Source organism: Diabrotica undecimpunctata, chromosome 5 (assembly GCF_040954645.1).
Source record: "Diabrotica undecimpunctata isolate CICGRU chromosome 5, icDiaUnde3, whole genome shotgun sequence".
NCBI lineage: Eukaryota > Metazoa > Arthropoda > Insecta > Coleoptera > Chrysomelidae > Diabrotica > Diabrotica undecimpunctata.
In genome coordinates this window covers 115,517,496-115,542,737 of record NC_092807.1, presented here as the reverse complement: position 1 = coordinate 115,542,737, position 25,242 = coordinate 115,517,496, and positions in this window count along the sequence as shown.

Below are 25,242 nucleotides of genomic sequence, written 5' to 3'. Positions count from 1 at the left end.
TCGCTGGGGAGGCACCCAGGAAAACCGTCTAGCAGCAGCCAGACTGCAGGACAAAAACAGAAATTCTTTTAAACACTATTGTTCAGCGCCGCAAGGCATCATGAGTGCAAGGCTCTGACGACAACTTGTCCCCCCTCCAAGTCGTAGAGAAAAATTTACACCCAATTGATTTTGAAACAATCATAGTTGACAATTCAGACATATACCATTTTTCAAAGTAAAACACTTGCACGTCACGATTTATACAAAGTGACGTCACTGGTATTTAAAATTTCCAGAACGTCAACCTTAGAGCTCAAATGTTTCTAACACAGCTTTTAATACGAAACCCATACAGAACTGCTCGATCTTTCATAGGCGTCAACATGGTGTAATATTCAGAAAAATGTAATCATCATTATATTGAAAATTTTAGAATTATATTGATTAAATAACCAAAAACATTTGTTATTATTAAAAATATAAATTTTATGAAATAATTCTTCAAGTCTAATATTCCACAAAATAATAATTTTAATTAAATAGATTAAATAATTGTACGCAACTGATACCGGAATACTTCAAATTTTATTGGCAGTAAGAATTTTGTTTATGTTTTGATTTCTTACACAATTTGGTTATAATATAATATATATTAATAAATTATATTTAAAAATACATATTAAATTTAGACTAATAGCTTTAAAAACTAATTAATGTTGTGTATTGTGATTGTGCTATGTCAAAACAAATTAATAGTCTGTAGAAAGCTGATAAGCTTTCATATAAGATAGATAATTTTGAACAAGAAATACTGGCGGGACGTCTTTATTATTACAGCCCTAAAAGAGGTAAATTTAAAATTTTGAATATATAATTTTGTATTAAAATGTTTTCTTGTATATTTTAGTGTATTGCAGTAGTCTTAAAACTAAGTGTAATTACTGGTAATATAATAGTTTGACAAATAGTTGACATTTTAAAAATTGCTCACTTACTAACTATTCTGATGATTTGGCAAAGCTGTGGGGTTCTGACGTCGTAATTCTTGAATGACGTGCAATCATTTTTATATGAAAAATTCTATATATAACTATTATCATTGATATTAGGTATTTATTTACTTTACTTATCGTGAATGTTTATAAATATATTTTTAAATAAGGTAAATAAATAAAGAATATTAATATTTTAAATGTGTAATTAATTTTATATTTGATAAGGAAAGGTTTTATGAAAGAAATGAACAATTATTTAAAAGGAGGGAAACACCTTGAACTCAGTAAAGATATACATGCTTTAGTTGTCTGAGTATAGTATAACCATCTTTTATTTTAAAATAAAATATAAAAAAAATACATTTTGACAAATAAAATAAAAAAGAATATATTTATAATATAAGTATCTAATAATGTATTGTGATTCTCATGCAAAACATTGTTAAATAAAATATCTCGTAAAATTTAAACCTTGGTCCACATAATTAAGATTTCTATTTACTGGCACATCGATATTTTCTAGAAAATCATTGTCACTATCATTATTTTCTATAAAAATATATTGTAGAGTACTGCTGTAGCACTTATTATTGCAAAGGATGTATTTAATTTGGTTTGTGGGCCATTGAAGACAGAAAAACGATATTTCCAGGTTAAAATTAAGCTTTTGACAACATTTTTTACATATGCACTGTTATATTTATGTTCTTGATCATTACCTAAAAATATATATCTATCAAATAACCTATTTTTTTTAACCAATAATTAATAAGTATCTGGCTGTAATACTGGAGTAAGCAGATAGGTCTTCATGCATATGCGTTGTCACCTATTGATAATTCTGGAATTTGACCTCTTTTTATTCTAATTCTTAATGAACTTTAATCAAATATTAAGCTGTCATGATTTGATGCTGGATGTAATATCAATATCCATAATCCCGAAAAAACAAAAAAAATATATCCAAGCGAATTGGAAAAAAATATTCATAAACATAAACAAACAGAGTTAGGTTGGGATCCCGTGCTTTAGCCAGGTCAATCCGATGCTTGAGCACGAGCTATCATTTTTGCGTACTCAAGCTCGAGTTCGTGCTTGAGATCCGTTTATAAAACACAAAAACGACTCAAGGTCGACCTCAAGCATTGACCGATACTTGAGTACAGACTATAAATACGGGCACTAGTCATGAAAACTGAAACTCGAGGTCATGTGCAACAACCATGGACTTGATGACCAGGCCTTTCAGGTCGTCAGATCAAAATTTATTTTTCCAAATCAGCGGCTGAGTAACCGAAACACATATATTTTGGACAAGGAGACATCAACTTAGGTTAATGGCTCTCTGTTCAAAACACAGAGGATGTTCCATTACCCACGGCACCCAAAATAATGTTCTGATCATGAGCCTTCTTACGTAAGTCACAGAGTGAGTGATCGTCACACATAGCGAAGTGTGACCAATGTGATCTTCAGACATGTGGATGCCCCAGTACAATGGTATGCACATGTTTCTTAGGAACAGGTTTGATCTGCGTGTGTATGTGCTTTAAATAAGAAAAATGGGTTACCAATAAAAACAATATAATGTTTAAATTTTACCTCAAGGACCGCTCGGACTTTCCCACTTTTCTTTTAATATATAAACTTTTTGTTTCCACCTGGTAAATCGTTCTGAAAATACAAAATAAACGAAATATGTATTCATTTAATATCATAATAAAACAAAATAATTTTGTTTTATTTATATTGTGAAAAGGTTACCTGAGGTGGATGTTCCCATTTAAAGTAGACAATGAAACTATTTTCATATAGTATTTTTAGATTAAATTAAATTTTAGATTTACTGTAATATTTAGATCGGTGTTAAAAATGGTAGAAATAAACTAATCCAGCGAAGCAGCATCCTCAAAAGAGTGTTTTGGTCTTATTTTACTTCGCAGAAAAAATCATCAAATGGAAGACTATCATCATATTCGCGCTTCAAAGCGGATTTACAATTATAAGCATCAAAGCACCAACGCGTCCAAGTAATTTTTTTTTTCTTAGTTTTACTTTATAAAAAAATATATGTGGTTACCTTTGTACAAAAATCCAGATAAAATTAGACGCAAGTTCCGTTATAATTTCTTATATTTCAGGCAGTGACATAGCAAGATATGGGGTAAAATATTCGCTAATCAGTAAAAGAAATCAGCTAAAGAGTTATTTAAAATTACTTTTATTTTTATTGTATTCTTCTTTTGTTTTATATTTTACAAAAATGTCGTGACATGTTTTTCTTAATTTACAATTAACCTTTATTCCTAACAAATTCCAAAATTTTTAAATCTAGCAGACGGCGTTTAATGCCTCACACACTTTTCTTTATAAATGTTTAATCTCTTCACAATCTTGAATGTTTCAAACGTACGAGCAAACTTAAGAAAGACATTAAAGATAGGCACCTGGAATACACGCAGCTTATTTGAAGCCGGGAAGCTGGCTAACCTAACTCATGAAATGAGCAGATTTGATCTAGATATCCTTGGGATCTCAGAAACCTGGTGGCCTGGATCCGGTAAATGCACTACAGAAAGCGGAACATTCTTTTACTCAGGCAATGATGACCGCGATCATAGAAAAGGCGTCGGGATTATGATAACTAAAAGATTGGTGACAGCTGTCACAGAGTTTGTACCATATTCCGACCGCACAGCCTTAGTAAAACTTGAAGCGAAGCCAAATAATCTCAACATCATACAGGTTTATGCACCAACTACAGACGCATCAGATGAAGTAGTGGAAAACTTTTATAGTGAAATCAAAGAACTACTTAAATTGACAAAGAAACATGATGTCAACATAATTATGGGAGATTTTAATTCCAAAATAGGGAAGGGCAGCTTTGAAGACGTAATTGGACCCTATGGTCTTGGAACAAGGAACGAAAGGGGCGACCGACTTATACAATTTTGTCAAGAAGAAAACATGAAAGTTGCCAACACATGGTTCCAACTCCACCCCCGTCGCCTTTATACTTGGAAATCTCCAGCCGATAGAGCTCAGAACATAATAAGAAATCAAATAGACTTCATTCTTATCAACGGTAGATTCAGCACAACTGTCAAAAGAGCTTGCACATACCCTGGAGCAGATGTCCCTTCTGACCACGTACTATTAGTGGCCGTCATAAAGATCGCTCTTTCATGCAAGAACAAGCCTGAAACTCAACAACATATAGCACTGGACAAACTGAAAGACCCAATGATACAAGCAGAAATAAGCAATGAAATAAACGCACAAATTCAAATATTGACGACAAACATTGCCGAAGATCTAACACCAACATGGAATACGATTACAAGTGCTGTAACAGACATCATGAAAAACAACTTAGGGTACAAACGAAATAACAAGAGGCAAAAATGGATGACAGACGAAATATTATTACTAATGGAAGAACGACGAAGACACAAGAATAAACAAGATGGCAGCAATATGTATGAAAACATTAACAGGCAAATAAAAGCAAAAATAAGAATAGCAAAAAATGAATGGCTTAAGCAACAATGTATCGATCTAGAACATTTACAACTACAGCACGACGACCGTAATTTACATAAAAAGCTTAAGGAGACTGCACACTACACAAAATATTTAACTTAATTTATGAAACTGGCTGCTATCCTCAACAGTGGTTACGCTCTACCTTTATTCCCCTGCCCAAGAAAGTCAATGCAAAAAGATGTGAGGATCACAGACTCATTAGCCTGATGAGTCACACTTTAAAGATATTCTTAAAAATACTACATCAAAGAGTATACAAAAAATGTGAATGGGACATCAGTGACTCCCAGTTCGGGTTTAGGCAAGGTTTAGGAACACGAGAAGCAATAGTAGCAACACAGGTGCTGGTCCAAAATTGTTACGATCAGAAGAAGGATGTGTTCCTATGCTTTTTAGATTACCAAAAAGCGTTTGATCGTGTCCAACACCACAAGTTAATGCAGATCCTCAAGAAAGTTGATATAGACCAAAAAGACATAAGATGCATTAAAAACTTGTACTGGCATCAAACGGCACAGTTAAAAATAGACAATTCTATATCCAAACCCATACATATAAGAAGGGGCGTTCGACAGGGATGTGTGCTTTCCCCTCTTTTATTTAACATTTATTCGGAAGCCATATTTCAAGAGTCTCTGGAGGATGCAAAGATGGGAATCAAAGTGAATGGAGTACTGATCAACAACATACGATATGCTGATGATGGTGTCTTAATTTGTGACAACATAGTCGATCTTCAACAACTTGTCACTATAATCGGAGAATACAGTAAGCGAATGGGATTAGAGATTAATACCAAAAAAACCAAATTTATGATCATCTCCAGAAACTTGGATGCACTTGAAAACTCCACCATAACACTGAATACTAAGTCCATTGAAAGAGTGAGTAAATTTAAATACCTGGGATCGTGGCTTTTTGAAGACTGGGCATCGGACAGGGAAGTAAAATGTCGCATTGAGCAAGCTCGACAAGCTTTCGTAAAATTCAAGAAGGTACTGACTTGTTCAGAGTTTGATCTTCAACTGAGACTAAGGTTTACTAAGTGCTACGTGTGGTCAGTGCTGCTATATGGCGTAGAGGGCTGGACACTCAAAACGAAGGATATAAACAGATTAGAAGTTTTCGAAATGTGGCTCTATCGCCGTATCCTAAAAATACCATGGACAGCGAAAATCACAAATATAGATGTCCTTAAAAGAATAAACCAAGAACGCCAACTTTTCGAAACCATCAAGAAAAGGAAAACGGCGTATCTAGGTCACATCATGCGAAATGAAAAATACCAGTTCCTCCAACTTATAATCGAGGGTAAAATTGAAGGCAAAAGAGGAATGGGACGCAAGAAAATGTCCTGGCTCCGAAACATAAGGCAATGGACAGGGATTAACGACATACAATCTCTGATACATATTGCAAGAAATAGAGAATTAATGGAAAATGTGATCGCTAACATCCATTAGTGGATTTGCATCTAAAGAAGAAGAAGAATCTCTTCACGTAGTTAATCATTGTAAAACACTGGGATTGATATTTGACTTTCGTCTCTCTAGGATTGAACATATTTTTAAGTTAAAAATTTGCTGCCACAAAAATGTTTAAATGTTCTTAAAACACTGTCTCATTATCACTGGAGTGCAGATGAAAAATCGCTTTAAAGTAAATAAAGCAGGTATTCGCTCTCCATTAGATTGTTGCAGTATTGCTTATATGTCCGTTTTGGAGAGAGTTCTCTAGTTTATATAGATTTAGTTATAGAGTGTAAAGGATCTATGTATACAGTAAATTTTAAAATGCAAGTGCATAAAGTATCTATGTATATAATATGTTACTTATATCACTTATCCACTGAGATTTCTATGGATTTTTTGTACATGGATCCTTTATGCCTAAATACACTAATTTTCTCCTTGTAACATACCGCACCCTCAGTGCAAGACTGCAGTTGGTCAGAATAAGTAAGTTTCGAGAGATAAAGACGATTTTGTTTATTTTCGTGCTAATATCGGTGAAATAAGCCACAAGTGTTAAGAAAAATTAACATTTAATTATGATTTTGAATGCTTTTCAACCTATATTACATTAACCAAAAATAGAAATTTAAATAAAATATTATTAATGCTAAAAAATTAGGAATTTCAAAGTTACATCACTTTTGCACGGAGAAAATTGTTAATCACTACACATTTAGTATTATAATTTTAAAGTTACAACACTTTTGCACGGAGAAAATTGTAAAAAGTGTAGACACATTTTCTGTTAGTTGTTGTCCTCTTCTCGTATATCATCTTGGGCCAAAATATTTTTATAAAAATTTTGGTGGGCTTCTGGTATCATACCCGGATGGCATAAGTATACCAAATATTTCTTTTTGGCAATTTGGTAATTTCCAGGGTTTGGTATATACGTTTAATAAATTCAAATAAATCATTGGGTTAGTGAAGAAAAAATATTTCCCAAGAGCAATCGGGGTTTATTATGGTAATAAACTTTACATTTAATAGCTTTCAAGAAATCAGATAGCTACCTAGAATAAATAGGTACCTAATAAAATGGCTTATCGTTAGCGGCAACTTAATCTTTTTATTTCTGCACATGTTTCTGAGAGCCACAATTACTTCGCTTTGTAATGACAATGTCATAACATAACAAGGTAGAAAAAATATTTGTAAAACTTTCAATATTTTTATTTAAATTCAAAACAAAACGACTATAATAAAAATATGCAAATCAGGCTACCTTAAGTACAGTGATTAACATAAGGATTGAAATTCACTAAATTAGTAAAAGTTGGGAATTACTGATGAACAATATGATAAGACAATCGCCCCGGAAGAATACATGAAGTTTTAATACAATTTGGGATTTAGTTTTTTAGAACAAGTTTTCTGAGAATAGATATTTTTAACCTTTCAGTATTGTTGATACACAAGTTTGAAGATACCTGTTCTTCCTTTCACAACAAAAAATACTTTTTGGCTGTAAATAGTTAGTCTTAATTTATGTGTTTTTAATCAAATCTAATAAATAAATGGTCAAACGACATCGAACACTTTTGAGGGAAAATACAATAATGTCACACAAACGACATAAAACTTACATGAATAGATTGGTCTCGTAAATCTTTGTTTGTTGTCTCGGCCGTTAATGGATTACGTAGACACGCTGTATATTAAAATTAAACACCGCATATATATATATATATATATATATATATATATATATATATATATATATATATATTAAAATAATAAATATCTTACTTTTTTCGTACTTTTCATTGCTTGTTATCGCAATGTTCCGTGCAAAACTGTTGTAACTCTGTTACATTAAAATTACAACAGTTTTCCAAGGAACTTATGTACAAAAACGTAAAATAGTTAAACTGTTGTTGTTGTAGTATTTAGCCGGTTAAGCATTTGAAAGTTACTAAAGTTTTACAAGGGATATATATGTATGTTTACAATCGAATTCCATGATTATTTCATTTTTATAAAATTTTGAGTTACTGCAGTCTTGCACTGAGGGTGCTTTATATCTCTTAAATCCTACAAGTAAGGTTATGTAGTTATTATTTACATCTAGACGGTGTGCAGTGTTCTGCTTCTCTTGCTAATCTTATAAAAAAAATATCAATAAGAAGTAAATACTTTGTTAGTTTAGCTCAAAAACGATATAAAGGTAAGTAAAATTAAAAGTAAATATAATTTATCATGTTACAAAAGCCATTTTAAAAGTGGTTGGTCATTTAACGTTACTTCTTGTTTATATGAACTTTTCTTGGTATATTTTATTTCTTTTTAAAATATAATATATTGTAAAAATATTTTTTATCTCTTACATATTTTAGATCAACCAAACAAGCAAAGTCATTTTAAAAAAAATAAGGTTACGGAAAATGAAACGAACCAGTATGTAGAACTGAAAGCTGCAGATGAGGAAATTGGAGTTAAGACAGGAGGACTTGATTTACCCGATAATGAGACAAGCCATTATATGCTGTTAAAAGATGGAGATGATGAAAGCAGACTAGAAGGTAAGAAACATTTTTGTAGATAAAAATATATTTAGTTTTGTATTTATTTTTTTTTTTCTAGATATTGCTGCAATTTTCACCGAAAAAGGGAAAACTCCAAATCTTTTTTTTTTCGAATGACACAATTCTTACATCTGATAACTCTGATGAATATAATCCGGAAATTTCTGAACTGAAGGAGTCAGATGAACCTTTACTAGTTTATAGAATGCAAGTAATTCCACAAAAGCAGACGTCACTGCAAAAGAAACCTTCATGTTTTCTCCAGATGTATCTGTTATAGCCTCAACGTCTCAGAGTTTTAGGATTAACAAGGTAAAAAAAAATATTTTTTGATTTATCCGAACAAAAATGTGAAAAACGAGAAATACCCGTCAATGCAGAAGATACAATTATGCTTTCACCAGGTAATGACATATTTTCTACAGCGGACACCTCTGATGTGGGTGAGTCAAATGAGTCTTTTGAGGACATATCTATTGTAGCCTTAACCTCTCAAAGTAAGAGGCTTAACAAGATAAAGAAAAAAATCCACAAGGAAAATAATTCCTGTAGCTGGCTGTATACCACGTATAACAAAAGAGGTTAGTCTTTGTATGTGGGTATATTTTATTTTATAAAAACCCTTAAAAGGGCAACATTACAAGCACGAACGTTTTCGGAACAACTGTTCCATCATCAGGTTAAAATGCAGGTTAACATGCCTGAGCCACCAAAATATTTGGGTAAAAACCCTTTAAATTGAAAAATGTTACCGAAGAATGTACATGATGTTTATAATATTATATGATGTTTAATATTTTAATTAGATTTTACTTCAGGTAACATACACCCATGCTTAAGTGAGTTCCAGTGTCCGGAGAGTAAACCTCTTCAAACGGACTACGGTTGGCAACTGATTGATGAAATTTGAAATACTCATGAGCGGTGTCAGAAACAAAATCAGAGTCAGTCAGATTTTGTTTCTGACACCGCTCATGAGTATTTCAAATTTCATCAATCAGTTGCCAACCGTAGTCCGTTTGAAGAGGTTTACTCTCCGGACACTGGAACTCACTTAAGCATGGGTGTATGTTACCTGAAGTAAAATCTAATTAAAATATTAAACATCATATAATATTATAAACATCATGTACATTCTTCGGTAACATTTTTCAATTTAAAGGGTTTTTACCCAAATATTTTGGTGGCTCAGGCATGTTAACCTGCATTTTAACCTGATGATGGAACAGTTGTTCCGAAAACGTTCGTGCTTGTAATGTTGCCCTTTTAAGGGTTTTTATAAAATAAAATATACCCACATACAAAGACTAACCTCTTTTTTTAAAGAAAAAAATATTTGATTTACCAGAAAAAAAATGTAAAAAACGAAATCGGCGACCTGAGACATGGAAGAAGTCTGCCATTGCTAGACAACGAGGTGAAGCTTATATATCTTTAAAAACCGAAAAGAAAATCCAAAAAAAAATTCTGAACTTGGGTCTTTATGTAAAAAGAATAATTGTTAAATTGTTAAAAATTGTTAAAAAAGCATAAGATTTGTTTGTAAACTTGCCTTTGTACCATTGTATCAAATTTCAAACAAAAAGGTTTAACTATTTCAACAAAAACTAATCTTTGGGACCACAGCACCATCTCCTGATAGAAGAGGGCATCACAATTCAGGACCTAACAAAATTCCGAAAGAAGTAATTAACAGCCGTAAGTAACAGTACAATTTATCTTTTTCTACTGACCCACTATGTCCGACTACTCCAGAAACAAAAATGCCAACAAAATGTATTTATCTCCCTTACCAAAGATGTCAAAAATGCACGAACTGTATGAACGATATATCAAAGAAAATAAACTGGATAAAAGATTTTCATTAACAAACAGTTTCTACTGTAACATTTTCATTACAAAATTTAATTTGTCATTTAAACAGCCCAAGAGTGACACTTATTCTACCTGTGATGCAGTTTTGGGAAATGATGAGTATAAAGAAAACTTTCATTTTGCTTTTGACCAACAGAAAGCAGACAGGCAATATGCGCGTGACAATAAAAACATATGTTATATAACCATAGACCTGCAATAGACAATATCACTAACAAGACTTACAACTTCAAAAGCTTTTTATCTAAGGCAGATGTGGTTTTAAAATCTTTCATAACAAATAAAGGTGATAAGACCTACTTTTTTAATTGGACTGAAAATGTAGCCACAAAGGACAGCTTAGAAGTAGGTAGTCCTCTGCATACATTTGTGCAAATGTTATCCAGTAGAAACAAGAAAATAGATCACCTTATTATGTGGTCTGGTTCTTGTACTGGCCAGGACGACAACTGTAATCTGATGTGTCTATATCAATATCTTATTTTAAACAAAGTAATTACTATTTAAATGGGAATAAGCCACAACTAAAGGTTAAAGTATCGTTTTCAAAATACAAACATTGCTTGTATTTTGAGAACGATTTCCGAAGTGGAAATTAAATTTTGTAATTTATTTATTTGTTGTGTTTTTCTAATTCATGTGTGTTCGATGAAGTTATTTGAAACTATGCATTTTACATAGATGCTATTCATATTTGGTACCTATTCATTTATGTATAAGAACGTCAGATATCCTTTCCAAACATTTAAAAACTTCCTTTTTGTCTTTATATAAAAGTGAATTTATTTAATAAGGTGCTATTTCTTGTTGTTATATTTTTATAGTTATTTTCGAAGGATGTCTTTTTTTCGGAAAATTCCCTTCGTTCTTTTAGTTCATTGTATTATCCTTTTTTGCTACTTTGCATTTTCAGCATATTCAGTTGCACTTCACTAGATTCAACATCTTTAAATCTCACTTAAAAATCTGCAACTGCTATGATAACAAATTATTATTACAATTCCAATGTAGGACCAAAGTTCGTGTTTTTTACATCTACTTTTAACCCTAGATTGCCACCGTTACCCGGTAGTCGCTTGTTGCCAGGCATATGTAAATTTTAGGTGTAATGGTTAAAAATAAAAAAAAGTTTGTTTTAAGATTCTTTAAAAAAAACAGGCTAATCTTTATAATAAAAAAGAGAGTAGGTACCTTAGAAAAATAAACAAAGACTTCTTGCTTGATGTGGAAAATTCTTCACAGTTTTTCAACTCTGTGAACATCTCTTATTTTGATGCTCACCACAAATGTGCTGTTTGAGTATGAGGCATTTTACTTTTGTCATCCTTTTCTTATAATATGGACAGAGATAACAGTATTTTCTAGATTCTTCCGCAGCCTCTTCTGAGGTGGACGGCTGCTCTGATTTTCCTCCGGATAAATCAGTAATGGTTGTTCTCAACTGACAGCTTAGAGGTGGAATCGCCAGACTCTGCTTCTGTCATTGCTGTGTTTTCTGACTTAGTTATAACATAAATTCAAATATACGTAAAGGCTTGTCATTTTTATTAGCTCGGTAAAAATTATGTACATAAATTACATAACCATTAATGCATGCAATGTTAAGCATGTTATAAAAGAAACATAGCGGCCATCTTCTAGTTTTTCTGTTGCAATTCATATTATGGCACATCTGATCAAATAAGTCTACTCCTCCTTTTGTTGACTTATAATTCATTACAACGTCTGGCTTTTTAGAGGTCTTATTTATTGTTGCTTCTTGATGACAGGAGGAAATTAAAATCACCAGTTTATTTGCTTTTGGCTTATAGGACACTAAGCTCATATTTTGATCAAACAAAAATAAAGATGTTCCTGTTTTGCTCTCTTGAAAATGAATATGACAAAATTCGGGGGGTAATTCTTTTTTATTATTCTTCATAGTGCCAATAACAGTAAGTTTGTAGTTTACAAGTCGTCGGCTTAGTGACACAAAAATGTAACTACATTTTTTCCCGTTTTGAGATATCTACACCATTGAACTTACTTTAGTGAGTTCTATTGAGTGACACAAAACTGTATCTCTCCGAACACCTAAAACCCCAGTAAGGAGTTTTCGTAACTACATTTCTTAGTAATTTTTTAGTGTCACAGAAATGTAAGTGCTGTTACATTTCTGTGATACTATGTTTTCGTACTATAAATAAGCTGATATTGAGTTACATTTTTGTGGCATTAATTTTATTGCACTGAATGGCGATTGCAGGTAGCAACTGTGGATTTGATAATTTGTTTATTATGTTTAGCAGGGTGGTCCGCTGTATTTGCAGTTCTATTACAGTTGTGAAACACGTGAATCAGTTGATAATTTGTTTATTATATTAAGCAGGGTGGTCTGTTGCATTTCCAGTTCTGTTACAATTTTGAAGACGTAAATACGTTGAATCAGTTTTAAATTAATTGTTGTAGAGATTGTTATAATAATCATTATAATACTGTTTTATAATTTTATTATTACACAATAATGGATGCAAGAGGGAAGAAGTTAGTTTTTTTAGCTTTTAACAAATTGGTACGGGATGATACAACACATAGTCATAATTTACCGCTCTCATTACAACAAGTGACATATTCAGACAGTGCCTCCCATGTTTCCGCCAGTGAACCTAATGTATCAGGATATGAATAATGTGAGGATATATTTTTTGGTGACGATTAAGAATAAGTGACACGTGTGGTGGCCAAAACCGCAACGTAAATGTATCTGCTGTTGCTTTACGCTGTTCAGACATTAGATATTAGAAAAATTGACCATTGCTTTTTTGAACCTGGTCATTCGATGATGGAGTGTGACTCGGTTCATGGTTATATTGAGAAAGCATATAAAAATGTGGACATATTTGACCCCACTGGGTGGTACTCCATTGTAAGAATGGCGTCAAAGATGCCAGACTTCCTTGGACAGGAAGAAATTTATGACTTCAAAGCTTGTGCCACAATTCTATTAAAAAACAAAAAAGTGGACATCTATGGTAGTAGTATAAATTGGCTAAAATTAACATGGCTACAAGAAAAATTAAAATTTCGAGTCTTTTGAGGTTATCCGAAAAGAAACTAGGAAATTTTCCATGCCAAACTTAACAACGGCATATGAAGGACAAGGGCCAATAAAAGAGGAAAAATATAAGGATTTAAAAGAGCTGTGCAATAAAGGCATTATTCCTTCCCAGTATTATCTCTTCTATAAGTCGTTGCTCACCAATAATAAGGACAAACAATCAGATGTGCAAAGTGATTGACACAATTAAATTTATTGTTTGGAAATGTTTTCAAAGTTTATGTTAATAATAAAGTTTATGTTAGAAATAGCTTCAGAACAATATAAAGTTATAAAATGAATTATGATTATTATTTTTATTATTATTATTATTAGGAAATTGGGTAACCCTCAGTTGTGAAATTAGATTATAATGCTACAGCAACAAAGAATTACAAGTAGGTACCATTTCATTTTAGAAAAGCCTAATCCAACTACAAAGTCATTAATTTGTATTTAAATTGCATGGTTAAGTTTTCGGACCAGGTAGAGATTAATAAATTTTAATCCATTGTACTTTTAATTATTATACCTGCTACTCAGTATGTTCATCTCTTGAAATTTATCGATATTACACAAATACAAATGACTTTGTAACAGGATTAAGATTAAGCTTTTCTAAAATAAAATGGTATCTACGTAAGTCTCTAAAATAATAGACTTTTCAGTTAGGGACACAAAAATGTATCTCCGCTACTTTATCTAATTGTTGATATTTTGAAAACATAATTTATCCAATGTTGCGGATGATTGTATCACCGTAAAGAATACATTTCTAAGATTAATAATTCGGAACAAAAAAGTTGAGAATTAACTACAGGTCATTACAAAATGCAAATCATTTTTTTTTAAACCTTAAATAAGCTCTCCTGAAAAGTAGTCATTTTTGAGATACATTTTTGTGTCACTAAGCCGACGAAGTAAGCTTGTTACTAGAGGTACACTAAAAAACCAGTTATCTATAGTAACATTACGATTTGATCCCTTTATTGACAATACTAAATTTTCAACAAAGTAGTCTGCTATTGGTTTCCCTAAATCTGTTGCTTGCTTACCAAGATAAGGGATGGCATCAATCATATAGTTCGTTGAATTATCACACAGCATCACTATTTTAATTCCATAACGATCAGGTTTAGAAGGTATGTACATACGAAAAAGACAGCGACCTCTAAAACAAACTAGGTGTTCATCTATCGTGACGTATGAACTGGGTTTATAATTGTCCCTACAATTGACTAATAGCATATCCCATATTTTTGAAATAGGTGCAAGTCTTGTCTCTAGCAAGCTCTTAGACAATTTATAAGAAAATTAAACTTTGTTCTCGACATGGTAGCTTGGTATCTATCACCGCCATACTCACTGTTAAACAATATTTCGCCGGATAGATGGTTATCTTTCAACGCCGCAGATATTATTAGCAGACCTAATAATGCTTTAAATTCTTCTAGGCACAGGTCTTTTACAGAAGAGTCTGTGGAACTTTTGTAGTTCATTCTTTGGCGACGAATTTTCTTGTTAGTGTGTAAAACGATTTCGTTGTTTATTTCCGTATTAATAAATAAATTGAAGCACTCACGGATATCGAAAGTATAATTTGGGAGTGGTGTGGGTCCTGGCTTTATATGTACAAGCATCGTCTGAGGCATTTTACTATTTGAAGTTTTACCGATAGTTTATTATATTTATATTTAGTTTATATTTTTTATATTTAGTTTATTATATTTAGTCCATTAAAAAAGGAGTAAGGCAAGGTTATATACTGTCTCCAATGCTGTTCATTTTATACGTAGAAAAAGCCTTCGCAGAAGCAGTGGCAGACACTAATAAGAGTATTAAAGTTAACGGCATATTTATTAATATTAGGCATAACGGCATCAGGTATGCCGATGATACAGCCATAGTGGCAGATAACATCGAAGATCTTCAATGACTTTTAAATGATCTAACTCTTACAAGTGAAGCTCGGGGTTTGAAAATAAATATCAAGAAGAAAAAAACAATGATTATAAGTAGAAATAATTACCCCAACGCAAAGATATATGTCTCTGGAGAAGAAATCGAACAGGTCAGGCAATTTAAATACTTAAGTTGTTTGCTGAACGAGGGTTGGGACCCCGAGAATGAAATAAAGAGCAGAGTTGAACAAGCCAGAAATGCTTTTTTGAGGCTTCGTAAGTTTCTGACTGATCGCAAATTGGACTTCAACCTCCGACACAAGATGCTTAAGTGTTACGTGTGGCCTGTTCTCTTGTACGGAATGGAAGCATGGACGTTAAAGGCTAGTTCCATTAACAAACTTGAAGTGTTTGAAATGTGGTGCCAGCGTCGAATGCTTAGAATATCATGGACGGACAGGGTCAGAAATGAGGAAGTACTCAGAAGAGCGGGCTTACAGGATCGGGAACTTTTTAGTTATGTAAAAAGTAAGAAGACTGCATACTTGGGACACATATTACGAGGAGAAAGATATACTGTTCACCAACTGATACTAGAAGGGAAGATAGAGGGTAAGAGAGGTCTAGGACGTAAAAAAATGTCATGGCTTCGCAATATTCGACAATGGACAGGAATCCACAGCTATGAAATGCTTCGCAATGCTGCTAAAAACAGAATTATTTAATCCTGACTATTTAACATCTCACCTGACAAGACGATGTACGGTGGAAGCCTCCGCAGAAATGCACGGCACTCTAAGAAGACTCTTGAGACCAGTAGTTTTCCACTTGGACCCGTTTTTCCCAAGTAGTTCTGTTGAAGTTGGTTTTATTATAAATTCAAAGTCTGTAACATTTCTGACAGTATCAGTTTCCTTTTCTGCTCTTTTTCTTTTACCTGATGTTGTTGAGGATGTCGCGTTAACTATATCTTGTTCTATAATAGCGATAATATCATCATTAATTACACGAAGCTCAGGAGAAAAATACGGAACATTCAAACTGTCATCCAGGCTCTCATCATTTGAATCTGCACTATCTTCTACTGCCACATTATCCTCCTCAAATTCGCCGTAATCGGTTAATTCTTCTAGAATTTTCCAAATTAATTCGGGATCAGTATCCGCCGAAATATTTTCCAATGTTTTACTCATAATAATAGCACACAAACAAATTGGTATGGTACAGAAAACCTAGAACACGTACAAACTACAAACTAAGAAAATAAAATATTAAAAAAAATCCTTACTTTTGCCAGTTAAATGCTTTCTCGACGTTTAAAATGTATCAGCTTATCATACTGACAGGACAGTTCGAATAGAGCATAGCTAGCAGATGAGGCGGCAGAAGTTTGACGCGTTAAATTTGAAGTGATGTTTAATTTTAAGTTTTCTTACTTTATACTTTGAATACTTGTTTTAAGGTTTTTTTTAATTAATTGTATTTTCACATGTTTTGTGTTATTCTCGAAGCACACTCAAAGAAATTATTAATTAAAATTTTTATAAAAATAAACACGTTTCAACATCCTGAGTTTATTTTGATAGTTCACTACAAAACTTGCAAAGCAAAGAGCTACTAAAACTTTATTATTAGCTGTGATGGAAAACATTACCTAATTTTTATTACTCTAAGAACTTTTTTGGATGGGCGTAGATTTTGTATAGTATCGAGCAAGGGGCTGTTTTTATTGCCGTTACGTTTTACTGCGTGTCAGAGAAAGGAGCTTCATAATAAATTTAAGTAAAGGCATCAAGGAAAATTGTTTTGTTCGTTTTATAGGTTTTCACTTCCCTGTAAATCTTATAATTCTAGGCAGTCTAACTGAAATAAATAGAACTTAGGCGATAAGTGAGAGTAAATTTGAAATGAAAGCGACAATCAAAGATATTTATACATAAAATTTATATTTTTTATAATGATTTAAAGATTTTAGCAAAAGCTTTGCTATGGTTTCGATGAAATGAAATACCGAATATATAAATATACGGCGAAATAAGTGCAATTCATCAAACCTTCCGTGTATGAATTGGTAAAAATATACTATTATAATGTATTTTCTTGAGTACTGGTAATGTACAAAATTATTGATATTTTACTTATTTTTTATGTACATGTACTTTAGCTATTTAAAATTTTTTTTTGTGTATGAAATCATGTTTTTTTAATTTCAGAACATGATTCAAAGGCAACCCAACATAGATATATATGAGAGAGGAGAGAGAAGTGCGAAGTTTAAAACAACTATACGAGACAGTTCCAACTAATACCGAGAAATTTGCAGATAAAAATAATTCTTAAGAATATTTTTTAAATGCCTCAGATCACGAAGAGTTAATCAATTATGAATCTAACTTTAAACAAGAAGTTAAATAAGGTAAAAATGCACCAATTGAGCAAAATCGTGTGAAACAGTAAGCTAAAGTCAGGTGCTTTTATTACTTTGGTGAAGATGGAACCAACTTGAGAACAATTCAATGTTTACAAAACATACAAATAATCATGATCATCATCACGTAGCGCGACAACTCTTGGTGGGTCTTGGCTGACTGTTCAACTTTTTCCAATTTGTTCGGTCTTCCATCAACCCCAATGGGATAATACTCCCTCTATTGTTCAACCTGATTATGGACAAACATAATCAGGTTGCTGCTGCACGTATGCTGCACCAATTTAATATAACCGCCAGAAAATTTAACATGTTAATTTCCCCAAAAAAGACAAAATGCATGGTTACAACAGCAAATTTACTAAGATCTAAATTGGAGCTGGAAGGTCAAATAATAGAACAAGTCATTGAGTTTTAATATCTAGGCATCATATTATCTAGCTACGGAAAGCTCGAAACCGAAGTGAAACATCAAGTGAATAGAGCATGGAGAAATAAAAATATCAAAAAAGAAACGAAAGGCAGAATATACAAAACAGTCATCAGACCAATAATGACATACGCAGCAGAAACAAGACCTGACCCAGACAGGACAAAAAAGATATAAGAAACAGCAGAGATGAAAAGATTTAGAAAAATTGATGGTTAGACTCTATGGGACCAAGCTAGAAGTACAGATATACGACGTAGATGCAAGGTGGAAACATCAAAAACTGAGTAAGAAATACAAGAGTAGAATGGAACGATTATATAAGCGGAATGACAACAAATAGAGTAGTAAAGACGGCAAGAGAAGGTTCCCCAATAGGAAGACGATCAGTAGGAAGACTACGAAAGATGGAACGACAACTTACTGGAAGCACATTGAAAAACAGACAGTCATGTCTATATTAAAAGAAGAAGAAAAAGAAGAAAAATACTGTTGTTACAGGATATATTGGTCCGAGACGATAAGTAGTTTTATGTACATATTTCTGTCTCCTTAATTCATTTATTATCATTTTTATTAACTTATAAGTACAATTAACTACATATAATATTTTAAAAGCTTTCTACGTCTTTGTTTTTTTCCTTTGTAACTTAAACTCCGTGGTCTAGTTATTATTAAATAATTATCACACAAAAAGTACCTCCTTCAGGTACTGTCTTATTTTAATTGCATTTTCGTAAATAACTTACGTTAGAAGTTGTTTGTTCAAAATACCTCCCTATTTTCACTTGCATATTAGTTTAGCAGCGCAACTAAATAAAAATTATCACTATTCTCAGATAAGTCTAATCTGTATACTTTCCCGGCGACCAAAAATTTACTTTTAGTAAGGATTCGTCACATCTTGTGTGTTACTTTTATTTTCTCAAATTATTCTTGTCTTGTTTAATATTCTATTATTTTTTCAGGTATGCAAATTGACGATTCTATCCTTGAGCCTTTAATTGGTCACTTTTTTAGCCGAGAATTTTTATAATTTCCCAATTAGTCTATTCCTATTTTTCATTTTGACACTTATAAAGTGTCCCTTTTTAACACTAAATTTGCTACAGTGACTAGGTCGCCTATAAATGAGGAAGATCTTAGACTAAGATAAGTTAAACTTAAACTCATAATGGGAGACACTGGGACTTCAAACGGGTTCTTAATTGGATGGGAAAGCACAAAAGTAAATATGCGAAAACAACAAAAGATACAAAATTAATCTTACCCAAAAAGGTGTCTGGAAACATACGTTATACATCTCGTACATTTGATGCACAACAAAAAATAAAATTTAGTTGCAAATAATGTGCCATTTTGAAGACAAAATTTAAATGCATAATGATACTATTACTATCTTTCTAGTTAAGCTATCAAGATTTGACAACGAATAAAATGTAAAAACCGTTATTTTAACAAGTTACAATATTATTCTAATTTTTCTAACCATTTTATAAATATCTGTACATACAATACAGTATTTCTACTGAAATAGTCCTTTTCCGGATATCCAAACGGAGGTAACGGAGATTTTGTTTGCATCAGAAACATTTCACCTTATGAGATGGCATCATTTCAGTATAATTTTATTTATTTATTTATTTTAATATTTATTTATTAAATAGATGGGATCACCCCATTACAGCATTATAATAACATTATATTTTTTAATCTAATTTATCTTATAACTACACTCTAAATTACAATACTTAATTCTAGAGTTTCCTATAAATCATAGTTTTAAATTGCTTTAAACTTAAATTAAAAGAATCTACATTACAGTGACTATTTAAAATCTTAAGGCCTTATTAAATGGATTATTGCAGGCATATGAAAAAGCTCAAAACATCTTAGTCTATGCTGTGGAATATGGAAGCTTATTTTACTTAAAAGTTCCGGACATTGACAAGTTATTTAATAATTTATAAATACATACAGAATCAAACTGAATTTGTCTGTTATAAAGTGTTGTTAGGTTTAATCTATCTAAAATTACTTTTTTGCAACTGTAATTTTTATTTTGTAACCACAATACCTAAGAAACTTATTCTGAACATATTCAATGAAATAGATATACTGCTCATACATAGGAAACCAGACTAGCATGCCATATTCTAGTTAAGAGCGGACAAGAGAACAATAAACCACTTTTGTTACATAAATTGGTAACCCACTACAGTTTTTTATTGTAAATCCAAGAAGTTTAAGACCTTAAAAGCATTTATCGATATTTAATGCAAGATTATTCTGTATACTTCAGTTCTATAACCTATCAATATCCTTTTGCAATACATGTATGTAAGCTGTAGATTTTATACAACTATATAACTTTAAGTCATCTTCAACAAGTAAAACTAATCATTCAAGATTATCAGAAATATTATTTATAAAGAGATTAAATGGTCTCATTGGGGGACACCTGATAAAACCTTAAATGATTCAGATAGAAAATTAAATAGTTTTGACCTTTGCTTTCGATCTTTTAAAAAACTTGATATCCATTCTATGGCTTCCTTAGTTAATTGTGGATTTTTCAAGCAAAATGTCCAAATTGACTCTGTCAAAGGCCTTGGAGAAGTCAGTGTAGATTGAGTCTACTAGTTCCTTCCTCTCCAATGCCTTCAACAGATCCAGCAACAGATTTTCCAGCTGCAAACCCATGTTAAAATACAGAGAATAATTCTTTACCAATATAGTTGAGTGAAATTATTACAATTTTATCGAATAACTTCGGTATTGCTGATTGCATAAAGATATTACAATAATTTTTTACATTATTTTTGTCACCAGCTTTAAAAATAGGTGATACATAATAAGTGATACTTTTTTTCGATCTAGTTGGGAAGGAACATGGTAAGCAAAGATAAATTAAACAGTAGGTATATTGGTTTGGAAATTGTAAATGAACAATGTTTCAAACACTAATTTGTAATATTATCTGGTCCCTTAGTATTGTTGTGAAACTATTTTCTTGTAGGAATTTAAAGTAATTACTATTTAAATGGGAATAAGCCACAATTAAAGGTTAAAGTACGTTTATTGACGTTTCAATTTCCACTTCGGAAATCGTTCTCAAAATACAAACAGTAAATTAAACAAATTTTGTTTTTTTTTACTTAGTAAAAAAATCTTCTAATAATTTAATTTTATCTGACTTATTTATATTGACAATTTAGACATACATTATACATTTTAAAGTAGACTACTTTAAAATGATATTGCCAATATTGATGAGTTGCGCTCCTGGGACGACTTTACTTGTCGTAAAAGAAAGTTTGATTAATAAATTTGATTATATGAAATCAACTTTAACTTGAGAATATCCATCAGAAAAGATCATAGCATATAATTCGTCTTTACAAAAACAAATAAATGCCATGATGACAGTAAAATTCTCCTGTTAGTGATTCCATAGTAAATTATGAGGTAAAAATCAGGAAAAAAACCTTATAATACTATCCCGACATGGTAAGTATTTAGTTGTGCATTTAGTTTACTTTCAATAAACACCAAATTATGATTTTATATGTTTGTTATTTAAAAAATAAAAATGATGTATGCTCTATATGTTACTGACTTACTAGATCCTACTACATTATGCCGAGGAATTTGCAACACATTTTGGTCTCATTTAGCATAATTAGAGCCGCTTCTTTGATTTTTCCCTTTTTACTATTCGTTTCTTTTAGGACTATATTTGAATCATTCCATTGAATCCTATGTTTATTATCCCATGCGTGTTTACATATTTGAGATCTATCCAATTCTCTATTTTTAATATAAGATTGATGTTCCATTATTTTAACATTTAATGGCCTTGATGTTTAACCTAAATAAAACTGATAGCATTCACAAGGTATTTTATAAATGCAATTCTTTGTCTTTTCTTGTTCATTGTTAGGTTTGGTTTTGGACAAAATAGATCTCAACGTGTTTGTTGTTTTGAATGTTGTTGAAATGTTAAATTTATTTCCCATCCTTTTAAGTTTTTCTGATAATCCTTTTATGTATGGTATTATTAATTTCCTCGTATTATTCATTGTGTATGCTGTAGGATATCGTTCTAAGTTATTCTGTTCTATGCGATCGATTGTTGAAATCTTCTTATTTATAAACGATAAAGGATAATCATTTTTTAATAAAACAGATTTTAACAAATGTTTTTTCTCCAAAAACGAATTTTTGTTAGAACAAGTAATTTTGGCTCTATCATATAAGGATTTAATGATTCCCTTTTTAATAATAATATTGTAATTTGATTTAAAATTTAAATATCTGTTAGTGTGTGTTGGTTTTCTATACACCTGAGTCTCATATCCAGTATCGTTCTTAGAGATTAAAATATCCAGGAAAGGTAGTGTGTTATTATATTCCTTTTTCATGGTTAATGTTTTGTCTCTTCTTTATCGTTTATATCATTTAGGAATGTGTCCAACAACTCTGATCCATGAGACCATATTGAGAATACATCATCTACATATCTCCACTATACTGTGGGTTTTAAATTTTGTTTAGAAATAATATTTGTTTCAAAATCTTCCATAAATATATCGGCTAATAATGGAGATAAACTAGAGCCCATTGCTAGACCAAAATTTTGTTTATAGAATTTATTATTTATTTAAAAATATATATTATCAGTACATAATGTTAATAACTCTATTATAGCTGATATGTTTTGTCTTGTTTCTATGTATGATAGTCTTGTTCTAGTTGCCAATATATCATCATTCTCTTATTTCGTCTTGACTATATTTAAAGTCTTATCTAATGGCACATTCGTAAATAAACTATTTATGTGAAAACTTTTAAAAGTATTATTTGAATTAAATTCAATATTTGATAATTTATTTAAAAAATGTTGTGTATTTTTATTTGCAATTGGTTTTAAAATGTTTAATAAAAATTGCTTTGTTGGATCCTTTGTTAAATTTGTATAAGGTCCGTTTATTATTAAATCTTTAATTTTGTTTTCATATTGAATTTTATCCATTATCACAGTTGCATTCCCTGGTCTGCTGGTAAGATGATTATGGAGTCGTCATTTTTTAAAGTTCTGATAGAGTTTAGTTCCTCTTTGCTTATGTTTTGTTTAATTTTAATAGACTTTTCCAATTCAAGTTTACAAATACTCTGTATTCTTCCTTTTCGTGGCTTGGTAAACATTAAGATATTTTTTCCATTGAGCATTATGTCTAATTGTGGAATGGATGGATGAGTAACGGCAAAGTTTTTTTTTTGGAAGTGAAAATTGAAACGCCAATAAACGTACTTTAACCTTTAATTGTGGCTTATTCCCATTTAAATAGTAATTTATTATCTGGTCCCGTTAAAAAAGAGTTTCTGAGTTGACATATATCATCATAAATAAATATCAGAGATTTTAATATTATATAAAGAGATATTTTCTTTTAAACAAGAGTTTGTTTTGTGCAATTGGCATGTGGATGATACATATATACTAGCAAAATGTTCGGCAAACAAGTTAGCTATGTTTTGGGCATAATCTGCCATTTCGTTATCAAGGTGCATGTGATTTGGAACATTGTTTGATTTTTTTTACCATTCGTGTATCTCCAGAAATACATTACATTACACTACACTACACAAAGGCAAACAGTTTAAAACTTTTAAAATAGGCGAAGCTACATTATGATTGGCATCAGAAGAGAGAATTTTTATATAATTAGAGTAACATTTTTGAGTTTCTCTTTTACATTTAGATCTTAAGTTAGAAAATATCAAGTAATCTGCTTTAGACTTTGTTTGTAAATATTTTTCGTGACTAGTTTTCTTTGCAATAATTAAGTTTTTTAAATATGGGGAAAACTTTTTTCGAAAGTTAGACATTTAATGAGTTTTCTTGGAATAAATTGATTAAAGGCAGCATCTAGAGTTTTATAAAACTTTTGTACAGCAGACTCAATATCTAATTCATAAAATAAGTTGTCCTAATTAATACTTGCCAAGTAATCATTTATCGCTTTATAATTGCCGTCTCTGAAGTCAAAATAGTATTCTTTATATGTTAAGTTAATTTTAGTAGTACGTAAAAGATCAAATGTGTAAGCTATATGATTATTATGTGAAGACATTAGAAGGTCTACAGCTGGTTCTACTTTGACTTCATATATGTTTGTAAACATTAAATCTAAATATTTACCCCTATCATTTGGATGTATTACTTTTTTTAAAAAATTATAAAAAGAATAATATTCAGCAACTACTAATGCATTCGAGTTCTCACGAAAATCCACACAAACTCCCAGTTCATCATTATACCATATCGCCTCAGGTAGATTATAGTCACCTCGTATTATAAACCTGCTATCTGTGTGTCCTTGTATACACAGTATTGTTTGCAGTGATATTGAAAAAATTATTGGAAAACTGGAAATTGATGAAAAAAATTAGCAGAGGTAGAGTTTTTATCCAAGAGCTTATATGAGACTTACTAAAAACAGATTTTGTATTCAGTAACCACATTTTGATAAAATCAAGTAAGTCTACGCTTAATCCACTCGTCTCAATGATGGGAAGTTTCTACACTAAGACAATTTTCATGTTTTTACAGAAAAACTCACAAGTTGATATGAATAATATTTTTCAATTCGTAGGAGATTCTTATTTTAAACATTTAAAAAATATACAAATAGTAGTTACATTTACATTACACATTATTAAATCGCGAATCGTCTAAATTGACATTTAAAAACATAAGTTTTTCCACTTTTCTTGTTAGCCGTGTTCTTCTTTTATTTAAAATTAAACCAGATTTCAAACATGTGTTCACAAGGAACAGATTTTGTTACAATACTACAATATTTTATGAATATAGTGGTTAAGTTAGGATACACATTGCAATGGTTTTTCCACAACTGTAATGGACAGTTCCAATCTCCGTTCAAATTTTTTTGTGGGTATA